The sequence below is a fragment of the Oncorhynchus gorbuscha genome, linkage group LG16 (genome assembly GCF_021184085.1).
Source record: "Oncorhynchus gorbuscha isolate QuinsamMale2020 ecotype Even-year linkage group LG16, OgorEven_v1.0, whole genome shotgun sequence".
In the NCBI taxonomy this organism is placed as follows: Eukaryota; Metazoa; Chordata; class Actinopteri; order Salmoniformes; family Salmonidae; genus Oncorhynchus; species Oncorhynchus gorbuscha.
Window position 1 is genome coordinate 25,022,930 of NC_060188.1, and position 12,569 is coordinate 25,035,498.

Below are 12,569 nucleotides of genomic sequence, written 5' to 3' on the forward strand. Positions count from 1 at the left end.
GACTATTGTTTTAACAATTTGATTCTCTTCATTGTGATAAGGACTATTGTTTTAACAATTTGATTCTCTTCATTTTGATAAGGACTATTGTTTTAACAATTTGATTCTCTTCATTTTGATAAGGACTATTGTTTTAACAATTTGATTCTCTTCATTCTGATAAGGACTATTGTTTTAACCATTTGATTCTCTTCATTGTGATAAGGACTATTGTTTTAACAATTTGATTCTCTTCATTGTGATAAGGACTATTGTTTTAACAACTTGATTCTCTTCGTTGTGATAAGGATTATTGTTTTAACAATTTGATTCTCTTCATTCTGATAAGGACTATTGTTTTAACAATTTGATTCTCTTCATTGTGATAAGGACTATTGTTTTAACAATTTGATTCTCTTCATTGTGATAAGGACTATTGTTTTAACAATTTGATTCTCTTCATTGTGATAAGGACTATTGTTTTAACAATTTGATTCTCTTCATTGTGATAAGGACTATTGTTTTAACAATTTGATTCTCTTCATTGTGATAAGGATTATTGTTTTAACAATTTGATTCTCTTCATTCTGATAAGGACTATTGTTTTAACAATTTGATTCTCTTCATTGTGATAAGGACTAATGTTTTAACAATTTGATTCTCTTCATTGTGATAAGGACTATTGTTTTAACAATTTGATTCTCTTCATTGTGATAAGGACTATTGTTTTAACAATTTGATTCTCTTCATTGTGATAAGGACTATTGTTTTAACAATTTGATTCTCTTCATTGTGATAAGGACTATTGTTTTAACAATTTGATTCTCTTCATTGTGATAAGGACTATTGTTTTAACAATTTGATTCTCTTCATTGTGATAAGGACTATTGTTTTAACAATTTGATTCTCTTCATTGTGATAAGGACTATTGTTTTAACAATTTGATTCTCTTCATTGTGATAAGGACTATTGTTTTAACAATTTGATTCTCTTCATTGTGATAAGGACTATTGTTTTAACAATTTGATTCTCTTCATTGTGATAAGGACTAATGTTTTAACAATTTGATTCTCTTCATTGTGATAAGGACTATTGTTTTAACAATTTGATTCTCTTCATTGTGATAAGGACTAATGTTTTAACAATTTGATTCTCTTCATTGTGATAAGGACTATTGTTTTAACAATTTGATTCTCTTCATTGTGATAAGGACTAATGTTTTAACAATTTGATTCTCTTCATTGTGATAAGGACTATTGTTTTAACAATTTGATTCTCTTCATTGTGATAAGGACTAATGTTTTAACAATTTGATTCTCTTCATTGTGATAAGGACTATTGTTTTAACAATTTGATTATCTTCATTTTGATAAGGACTACTGTTTTAACCATTTGATTATCTTCATTGTGATGAAGACTATTGTTTTAAAAATTTGATTCTCTTCATTGTGATAAGGACTATTGTTGTCAGGATTTGGCCAGGGTTGTTCCGGTTTTTGGTCACTAGATGCCCCCATTGTGCCTTTTGACCTTTTGTTTTCCCTTGATCCCCATTATTATTTGCACCTGTGCCTTGTTTCCCCTGATTGTATTTAAACACTTTGTTTTTCTCAGTTCTTTGCTCTGTGTTTGTATGTTAGCACCCAGCCCTAGTACTCTGTGAACTCTTGTTGATCCCAGTGGACTCTCTTGTGGAATTCTGTTTTTTGTTCTTGTTTGTTTGTTTTTGAGTATCTTTTGAGGCTTTTTGTGCTTTACCTTCCACCTTGTGGATTTACCTTTTTTGTCTTGGAGGATTACCTTTGTTCTTGTAGGATTCCTTTTGAGGTTGTGGAGTTACATGTTTTCCTGAAGAACTTCACTTTTTACTTCATTAAATACACCGTCTCAAGTACTGCTGTGTCTGCCTCATCTTCTGGGTTCTGCCGACTATTCGTGGCTCAGTTGGTTAAGTGACTGTTTCTCACTCCGGAGACCCGGGTTCGTACCGGGTCCTGACAATTGTTTTAACAATTTGATTCTCTTCATTGTGATAAGGACTATCGTTTTAACAATTTGATTCTCTTCATTGTGATAAGGACTATTGTTTTAACAATTTGATTCTCTTCATTGTGATAAGGACTATTGTTTTAACAATTTGATTCTCTTCATTGTGATAAGGACTATTGTTTTAACAATTTGATTCTCTTCATTGTGATAAAGTATTGTTTTACTATTGTTTTAACAATTTGATTCTCTTCATTGTGATAAAGACTAATGTTTTAACAATTTGATTCTCTTCATTGTGATAAGGACTATTGTTTTAACAATTTGATTCTCTTCATTGTGATAAGGACTATTGTTTTAACAATTTGATTCTCTTCATTGTGATAAAGACTATTGTTTTAACAATTTGATTCTCTTCATTGTGATAAAGACTATTGTTTTAACAATTTGATTCTCTTCATTGTGATAAGGACTATTGTTTTAACAATTTGATTCTCTTCATTGTGATAAGGACTATTGTTTTAACAATTTCTCCGACACAGATTATGATTCTGAACACTAAATCCAAACCCTAACCATACACCAGTACCCTTAACACCTACACTAACACCTACACTACCACAGTACCCTTAACACCTACACTACCACAGTACCCTTAACACCTACACTACCACAGTACCCTTAACACCTACACTACCACAGTACCCTTAACACCTACACTACCACAGTACCCTTAACACCTACACTACCACAGTACCCTTAACACCTACACTACCACAGTACCCTTAACACCTACACTACCACAGTACCCTTAACACCTACACTACCACAGTACCCTTAACACCTACACTACCACAGTACCCTTAACACCTACACTACCACAGTACCCTTAACACCTACACTACCACAGTACCCTTAACACCTACATTCTCTGTGCCCTCTGCAGTGACCCCAGGGTGAGTGTGGGTGGTGGTGGTGTGCCTGTGATGTACAACCTTGTTTCCTCACCGTGCTGGTCAGTAATTATTCAGACGGGTTATTCTGGAGGGGCCATGCTGTTTGTCCACACGACTCAGTTCTCAGGGTCATAGGTGCCATAGTGTGAAACATGCAGAGTTTAGCCTACTTCCCTTCTGCTCCTACAGGGTTATGAATGGATATGGTATAGAATTGGCATCGCTGTCTCTACTCTGCTGTAAGAGTTGACAAGACCTGTAAAAGTTTGAATGGACCTTTCTTTGACCTCGGAGACCGGTATCCCCATTCGAATAATAATAACAATATACTCTCGACACACCCCATCTTCCACCATCTCCTCCTCCTGGAACAGACACACATCCTCTGAAAACATCCATTTGTTATTGCATAAGATAAATTAGTGGATCGCTAAGCTTCCCACCCCCCCATCTTTACCCTTCTGCACCCTCACCCCATCTCCCTCCCATGACCTCTGCCCTCTGACCTGCCACACCAGTGCTACTCTCTGCCATCTGTGACAGCCCGATTGGGCAGTAGACCTGGCAGGGGCTCATCAGCCCACCCATGACCTGTACCATTGGGCCTCCCAAGGGGCCCATTTGTGGTGGCTGGCTGGCATGACATGCCAAGCTGTTGAAGAATGCCAAGGCCTGGGCCAAGAATGAAAATTAGTCTCTCCCCACAGCTCCTGCTCTCTGCTTCATCAGCATCCAATATGGCTACTGCAATGTCTCGTTCCCCTGATACCTCTCACAGGAACGCTTACGAGGCTAGTGTTATAGTAGTGCTATGCTATAGCCACATCAGGGGTTTAGGACACAACATAAAACTGACATGCCTCAGTTCCCCCTCTCACCCAATGGTACATTCATTACGGCATCACAAACAATTTGAATCAGAAACACACTCCCACACTCATATAGGTACACACATAGACACACACGTACGGAACACACACACACTTCACTGCTAAATTAATCTGAACTTAAGGAACTCTTAGTACACTCCTCTGAGACTCATTAGAGAGCAGAGAATCAGGAGAAATATAGGTGAATGGGCACAATAAAAAACACACGGGTTAATATTTACCATGGCACTTCGTCACCATCATACACGGTGGGGTGAGGATTAAAATGATACTCTTTTCTTAAGTGCTGAGAGAGGAAAGGGAGAGAAAGAAAGAAAGAAAGAGTGAGAGAGAGAGAGAGAGAGAGAGAGAGAGAGAGAGAGAGAGAGAGAGAGAGAGAGAGAGAGAGAGAAAGAGAAGGATGGGGGAGAGGGAAGGGGAGGTGATGATAGAGTGGTCTAATAGTCACGTGCATCCTTTAATAGCTGCTGTGATCTCCTCCTCTTTATCCAGAATGTATATAGTATATGGAGCAAGCTCTCTCTCTCCCCACATGCACACACACACACACACACACACACACACACACACACACACACACACACACACACACACACACACACACACACACACACACACACACACACACACACACACACACACACACACACACACACACACACACACACACACACACACGCTCTCTCTCTATCACCAGTCTCCCTCCACCCATATTTTGAGTGCAGGGAAACAGAGTATGGAGAGATATTTGGTTGTGCAGATGGGGTTTGTCTAGTGCGTGCTGCGTAGAGCCCATGTCTTGGGGGTTGGAAAGGGCAGGCCTCGTCACTAAATAGCAGGAGGCACAGAGAGAGAGGGAAAGAGAGGAGGACAGTCACTATGCCAGAACAGACGCAGCCTTAGGGCCAGGGCAGAAAGAGCAGGGAGCTCACACACAAAAACACTCCTTCTCTTCCTCTCCACTCAAAATACGCACTTACAGAGAGAGAGAGAGAGAGAGAGAGAGAGAGAAAGAGAGAGAGAGAGTGAGAGAGAGAGAGAGATCATCTGGTCCTGCCACAGTCAACAAGCCTGAGCAACAAGGAGAGCCCGAGGTCTGTCTTACTGTAGCTTAGCAGCATACCAAGGCCAAGTCCAAGCATAGATAATTCATCAGGTCTGCATTCCAGCTGTATCATACACAACCTTATTCTGATGCACTACATAGCAATGGTTAACCTTGGTTCAGTCTCCAACTACACCCAGCATGGCCAAAATACCTTGCCTAAAGTCCAAGCTTGGCATAGCGTTATCAGCGGCATGGCTAACGTAAGCTAGCCTAAAGCTCGCCACAGCATGGCTAATCCACCAGACCTGCACACCAAGCGTCTCCTGGGGAAGCGGCTAACGCTAACCTGAGAGTCTTAAGCCTGTCCCCAGGGTAGACAATCCACCATGCTCTCCTCGCACACCACCACACAGGCCTAGAATGCGCTATGCGGATGAAAGTAAAGGAAGTCAAGGGGATCTAGGGACCCATGCAGGGGACACACTCTGCAGTACTGTAGGCTACTTGGAAAAAAATAGCATTTTGTACCTAAATACTCTTTCTTTTCACCCCAATCATTTTTCTATTTCATTTTTGTCTAAGATCTCTTGGCTGGCCACACAATGTGGACACAGAGCGGAGCTCGATGTGGTAGAGGGGGATGGTGTGTGAAGGGTGGAGAAGGACCGAAGGGGGTAGAGAGAGGTTGCCCCGCTACCCTTGCTGAGAGAATGTCCAGAGGGGCTGAATCGACAGATGTGTATGGAGCACATACGGCCTTGTTTCACACAAACAAATAACAAGGAAGTGAGAGGAGAGAAGGGGTTCAACAATTCACAAATTACTTTATTTAAGTAGGCAAGTCAGTTAAGAATATATTCTTATTTACAATGACGGACTATCCCGGCCAAACCCGGACCACACTGGGCCAAGTGTGCGCCACCCTATGGGACTCCCAATCACGGCCAGATGTGATGCAGCCTGGATTGCAGTGACACCTCTTGCACTGAGATGCAGTGCCACTCGAGAGCCCTTGTTCCACACTCTGTAAAGACTGGGGCTTGTTTTTGTTTTCTGGGAGGTCCTTCCACCCCCCCTCCCCCAGTCAGCTGTGCTGCAGGCACTAAAGGGCAGAGGGGATTCAGCTTCGAAAGGGTGAGCTAGTTAGTACAATGCCGAAGGAGGCAGCGTCGAAAGGGACTGGTCAGTTTAGCCTTGCTTTTCACACACACACAAAACAAAGGCACACACACACACACACACACACACACACACACACACACACACACACACACACACACACACACACACACACACACACACACACACACACACACACACACACACACACACACACACATAAAGACACACACACAAAGACACACACCTCACATACATACACCATCACTCTCTCCGTTAACCCCAGGTCTCCACTTGGTTTCAGTAACGTCGATACAACTCTAGAAGTTAACGTCGTAGGCAACGCCATTTACTCTCCTGCCATTGTCCTTCTCCCCCCGCCCTCCCCCCTACCCTCCACCCCTCCATCCCATACAAAGAGCCTTACACTGCTACTTGCTTGTGAGAGGGAGTGGGCTGGAGGATGGCGGGAGGACTGGGGAAGGGGAAAAGAAAAGAAAAACAAAAGCGATTGATATAAACGATCTGCCGGCCGTGAGAGCCCCCTGGGCAGGGGCAGACGGGGGTCCGCTCGATACCAATTGATCGTGGGAGGCCCAGGCATTCGTCTTAATTCTGACTAATTAGGGCGCGGCTGACTGAGTGGGAGGCGGGGGTGGAGGGGAGGTAGAGGGGAGAGGTGTTAACGCTGGTGGGTGGTGTGTGTTAGTGGGCGGTGGGTGGAGGGGAGGTAGAGGGGAGAGGTGTTAACGCTGGTGGGTGGTGTGTGTTAGTGGGTGGTGGCTGGAGGGGAGGTAGAGGGGAGAGGTGTTAACGCTGGTGGGTGGTGTGTGTTAGTGGGTGGTGGGTGGAGGGGAGGTAGAGGGAGAGGTGTTAACGCTGGTGGGTGGTGTGTGTTAGTGGGTGGTGGGTGGAGGGGAGGTAGAGGGGAGAGGTTTTAACGCTGGTGGGTGGTGTGTGTTAGTGGGCGGTGGGTGGAGGGAGGTAGAGGGAGAGGTGTTAACGCTGGTGGGTGGTGTGTGTTAGTGGGTGGAGGGGAGGTAGAGGGGAGAGGTGTTAACGCTGGTGGGTGGTGTGTGTTAGTGGGTGGTGGGTGGAAGGGGTTAGAGGGGAGAGGTGTTAACGCTGGTGGGTGGTGTGTGTTAGTGGGCGGTGGGTGGAGTTAGAGGGGAGAGGTTAACACTGGTGGGTGGTGTGTGTTAGTGGGTGGTGGGTGGAAGGGGTTAGAGGGGAGAGGTGTTAACGCTGGTGGGTGGTGTGTGTTAGTGGGTGGTGGGTGGAGGGGAGGAAGAGGGGAGAGGTGTTAACGCTGGTGGGTGGTGTGTGTTAGTGGGTGGTGGGTGGAAGGGGTTAGAGGGGAGGTGTTAACACTGGTGGGTGGTGTGTGTTAGTGGGCGGTGGGTGGAGGGGAGGAAGAGGGGAGAGGTGTTAACGCTGGTGGGTGGTGTGTGTTAGTGGGTGGTGGGTGGAAGGGGTTAGAGGGGAGAGGTGTTAACGCTGGTGGGTGGTGTGTGTTAGTGGGTGGTGGGTGGAGGGGAGGTAGAGGGGAGAGGTGTTAACGCTGGTGGGTGGTGTGTGTTAGTGGGTGGTGGGTGGAGGGGAGGTAGAGGGGAGAGGTGTTAACACTGGTGGGTGGTGTGTGTTAGTGGGCGGTGGGTGGAGGGAGGTAGAGGGGAGAGGTGTTAACGCTGGTGGGTGGTGTGTGTTAGTGGGCGGTGGGTGGAAGGGGTTAGAGGGAGAGGGTTAACACTGGTGGGTGGTGTGTGTTAGTGGGCGGTGGGTGGAGGGGTTAGAGGGGAGAGGTGTTAACACTGGTGGGTGGTGTGTGTTAGTGGGTGGTGGGTGGAGTGGGTTAGAGGGGAGAGGTGTTAACACTGGTGGGTGGTGTGTGTTAGTGGGTGGTGGGTGGAGGGGAGGTAGAGGGGAGAGGTGTTAACACTGGTGGGTGGTGTGTGTTAGTGGGTGGTGGGTGGAGGGGTTAGAGGGGAAGGGTTAACACTGGTGGGTGGTGTGTGTTAGTGGGCGGTGGGTGGAGGGGAGAGGGAGAGGTGTTAACGCTGGTGGGTGGTGTGTGTTAGTGGGCGGTGGGTGGAGGGGAGGAAGAGGGAGAGGTGTTAACGCTGGTGGGTGGTGTGTGTTAGTGGGTGGTGGGTGGAGGGGAGGTAGAGGGGAGAGGTGTTAACGCTGGTGGGTGGTGTGTATTAGTGGGTGGTGGGTGGAGGGGGTTAGAGGGGAGAGGTGTTAACGCTGGTGGGTGGTGTGTATTAGTGGGTGGTGGGTGGAGGGGAGGTAGAGGGGAGAGGTGTTAACACTGGTGGGTGGTGTGTGTTAGTGGGTGGTGGGTGGAGGGAGGTAGAGGGGAGTGTGTTAACACTGGTGGGTGGTGTGTGTTAGTGGGCGGTGGGTGGAAGGGGTTAGAGGGGAGAGGTTAACACTGGTGGGTGGTGTGTGTTAGTGGGTGGTGGGTGGAAGGGGTTAGAGGGGAGGGTTAACACTGGTGGGTGGTGTGTGTTAGTGGGCGGTGGGTGGAAGGGGTTAGAGGGGAGAGGTTAACACTGGTGGGTGGTGTGTGTTAGTGGGTGGTGGGTGGAAGGGGTTAGAGGGGAGAGGTTAACACTGGTGGGTGGTGTGTGTTAGTGGGCGGTGGGTGGAAGGGGTTAGAGGGGAGAGGTTAACACTGGTGGGTGGTGTGTGTTAGTGGGTGGAAGGGGTTAGAGGGGAGAGGTTAACACTGGTGGGTGGTGTGTGTTAGTGGGTGGTGGGTGGAAGGGGTTAGAGGGGAGAGGTTAACACTGGTGGGTGGTGTGTGTTAGTGGGTGGTGGGTGGAGGGGGTTAGAGGGGAGAGGTGTTAACACTGGTGGGTGGTGTGTGTTAGTGGGCGGTGGGTGGAGGGAGGAAGAGGGGAGAGGTGTTAACACTGGTGGGTGGTGTGTGTTAGTGGGCGGTGGGTGGAGGGGTTAGGGGGAGGGTTAACACTGGTGGGTGGTGTGTGTTAGTGGGTGGTGGGTGGAAGGGGTTAGAGGGGAGAGGTGTTAACGCTGGTGGGTGGTGTGTGGTGGTGGGTGGAGGGGGGGAGGAAGAGGGGAGAGGTGTTAACACTGGTGGGTGGTGTGTGTTAGTGGGCGGTGGGTGGAGGGGAAGGAAGAGGGGTGGTGGGTGGAAGAGAGTGTTAACGCTGGTGGGTGGTGTGTGTTAGTGGGTGGTGGGTGGAAGGGGTTAGAGGGGAGAGGTGTTAACGCTGGTGGGTGGTGTGTGTTAGTGGGTGGTGGGTGGAGGGAGGTAGAGGGGAGAGGTGTTAACGCTGGTGGGTGGTGTGTGTTAGTGGGTGGTGGGTGGAGGGGAGGTGTGTGTGGTGGGTGGTGTGTGTTAGTGGGCGGTGGGTGGAGGGGTTAGGGGGAGAGGTGTTAACACTGGTGGGTGGTGTGTGTTAGTGGGCGGTGGGTGGAGGGGTTAGAGGGGAGAGGTGTTAACGCTGGTGGGTGGTGTGTGTTAGTGGGCGGTGGGTGGAAGGGGTTAGAGGGGAGAGGGGTTAACACTGGTGGGTGGTGTGTGTTAGTGGGCGGTGGGTGGAGGGGTTAGGGGGAGAGGTGTTAACACTGGTGGGTGGTGTGTGTTAGTGGGTGGTGGGTGGAGGGGGTTAGAGGGGAGAGGTGTTAACACTGGTGGGTGGTGTGTGTTAGTGGGTGGTGGGTGGAGGGAGGTAGAGGGGAGAGGTGTTAACACTGGTGGGTGGTGTGTGTTAGTGGGTGGTGGGTGGAGGGGAGGGGTTAGGTGGGTGGTGTTGGAACACTGGTGGGTGGTGTGTGTTAGTGGGCGGTGGGTGGAGGGGGTTAGGGGGAGAGGTGTTAACGCTGGTGGGTGGTGTGTGTTAGTGGGCGGTGGGTGGAGGGGAGGAAGAGGGGAGAGGTGTTAACGCTGGTGGGTGGTGTGTGTTAGTGGGTGGTGGGTGGAGGGGAGGTAGAGGGGAGAGGTGTTAACTGGTGGGTGGTGTGTGTGGGTGGTGGGTGGAGGGGTTAGGGGGAGAGGTGTTAACGCTGGTGGGTGGTGTGTATTAGTGGGTGGTGGGTGGAGGGGAGGTAGAGGGGAGAGGTGTTAACACTGGTGGGTGGTGTGTGTTAGTGGGTGGTGGGTGGAGGGGAGGTAGAGGGGAGAGGTGTTAACACTGGTGGGTGGTGTGTGTTAGTGGGCGGTGGGTGGAAGGGGTTAGAGGGGAGAGGTTAACACTGGTGGGTGGTGTGTGTTAGTGGGTGGTGGGTGGAAGGGGTTAGAGGGGAGAGGTTAACACTGGTGGGTGGTGTGTGTTAGTGGGCGGTGGGTGGAAGGGGTTAGAGGGGAGAGGTTAACACTGGTGGGTGGTGTGTGTTAGTGGGTGGTGGGTGGAAGGGGTTAGAGGGGAGAGGTTAACACTGGTGGGTGGTGTGTGTTAGTGGGCGGTGGGTGGAAGGGGTTAGAGGGGAGAGGTTAACACTGGTGGGTGGTGTGTGTTAGTGGGTGGAAGGGGTTAGAGGGGAGAGGTTAACACTGGTGGGTGGTGTGTGTTAGTGGGTGGTGGGTGGAAGGGGTTAGAGGGGAGAGGTTAACACTGGTGGGTGGTGTGTGTTAGTGGGTGGTGGGTGGAGGGGGTTAGAGGGGAGAGGTGTTAACACTGGTGGGTGGTGTGTGTTAGTGGGCGGTGGGTGGAGGGGAGGAAGAGGGGAGAGGTGTTAACGCTGGTGGGTGGTGTGTGTTAGTGGGCGGTGGGTGGAGGGGGTTAGAGGGGAGAGGTTAACACTGGTGGGTGGTGTGTGTTAGTGGGTGGTGGGTGGAAGGGGTTAGAGGGGAGAGGTGTTAACGCTGGTGGGTGGTGTGTGGTGGTGGGTGGAGGGGGTTAGAGGGGAGAGGTGTTAACACTGGTGGGTGGTGTGTGTTAGTGGGCGGTGGGTGGAGGGGAGGAAGAGGGGAGAGGTGTTAACGCTGGTGGGTGGTGTGTGTTAGTGGGTGGTGGGTGGAGGGGAGGTAGGGGGAGAGGTTAGGTGGGTGGTGTGTGTTAGTGGGTGGTGGGTGGAGAGAGGTGTTAACACTGGTGGGTGGTGTGTGTTAGTGGGCGGTGGGTGGAGGGGGTTAGAGGGGAGAGGTGTTAACGCTGGTGGGTGGTGTGTGTTGGGCGGTGGGTGGAGGGGAGGAAGGGGAGAGGTGTTAACGCTGGTGGGTGGTGTGTGTTAGTGGGTGGTGGGTGGAGGGGAGGTGGGAGAGGTGTTAACGGGTGGGTGGTGTGTATTAGGGGTGGTGGGTGGAGGGGTTAGAGGGGAGAGGTGTTAACGCTGGTGGGTGGTGTGTATTAGTGGGTGGTGGGTGGAGGGGAGGTAGAGGGGAGAGGTGTTAACACTGGTGGGTGGTGTGTGTTAGTGGGTGGTGGGTGGAGGGGAGGTAGAGGGGAGGTGTTAACACTGGTGGGTGGTGTGTGTTAGTGGGCTGGTGGAAGGTTAGGTTAACACTGGTGGGTGGTGTGTTAGTGGGCGGTGGGTGGAAGGGGTTAGAGGGGAGAGGTTAACACTGGTGGGTGGTGTGTGTTAGTGGGCGGTGGGTGGAAGGGGTTAGAGGGGAGAGGTTAACACTGGTGGGTGGTGTGTGTTAGTGGGTGGTGGGTGGAAGGGGTTAGAGGGGAGAGGTTAACACTGGTGGGTGGTGTGTGTTAGTGGGCGGTGGGTGGAAGGGGTTAGAGGGGAGAGGTTAACACTGGTGGGTGGTGTGTGTTAGTGGGTGGAAGGGGTTAGAGGGGAGAGGTTAACACTGGTGGGTGGTGTGTGTTAGTGGGTGGTGGGTGGAAGGGGTTAGAGGGGAGAGGTTAACACTGGTGGGTGGTGTGTGTTAGTGGGTGGTGGGTGGAGGGGGTTAGAGGGGAGGTGTTAACACTGGTGGGTGGTGTGTGTTAGTGGGCGGTGGGTGGAGGGAGGAAGAGGGGAGAGGTGTTAACGCTGGTGGGTGGTGTGTGTTAGTGGGCGGTGGGTGGAGGGGTTAGGGGGAGAGGTTAACACTGGTGGGTGTGTGTGTTAGTGGGTGGTGGGTGGAAGGGGTTAGAGGGGAGAGGTGTTAACGCTGGTGGGTGGTGTGTGGTGGTGGGTGGAGGGGTTAGAGGGGAGAGGTGTTAACACTGGTGGGTGGTGTGTGTTAGTGGGCGGTGGGTGGAGGGGAGGAAGAGGGGAGAGGTGTTAACGCTGGTGGGTGGTGTGTGTTAGTGGGTGGTGGGTGGAAGGAGGTTAGAGGGGAGAGGTGTTAACGCTGGTGGGTGGTGTGTGTTAGTGGGTGGTGGGTGGAGGGGAGGTAGAGGGGAGAGGTGTTAACGCTGGTGGGTGGTGTGTGTTAGTGGGTGGTGGGTGGAGGGGAGGTAGGGCGCTGGTGGGTGGTGGTGTTAGTGGGCGGTGGGTGGAGGGGTAGAGGGAGAGGTGTTAACGCTGGTGGGTGGTGTGTGTTAGTGGGCGGTGGGTGGAAGGGGTTAGAGGGGAGAGGGGTTAACACTGGTGGGTGGTGTGTGTTAGTGGGCGGTGGGTGGAAGGGGTTAGAGGGGAGAGGGGTTAACACTGGTGGGTGGTGTGTGTTAGTGGGCGGTGGGT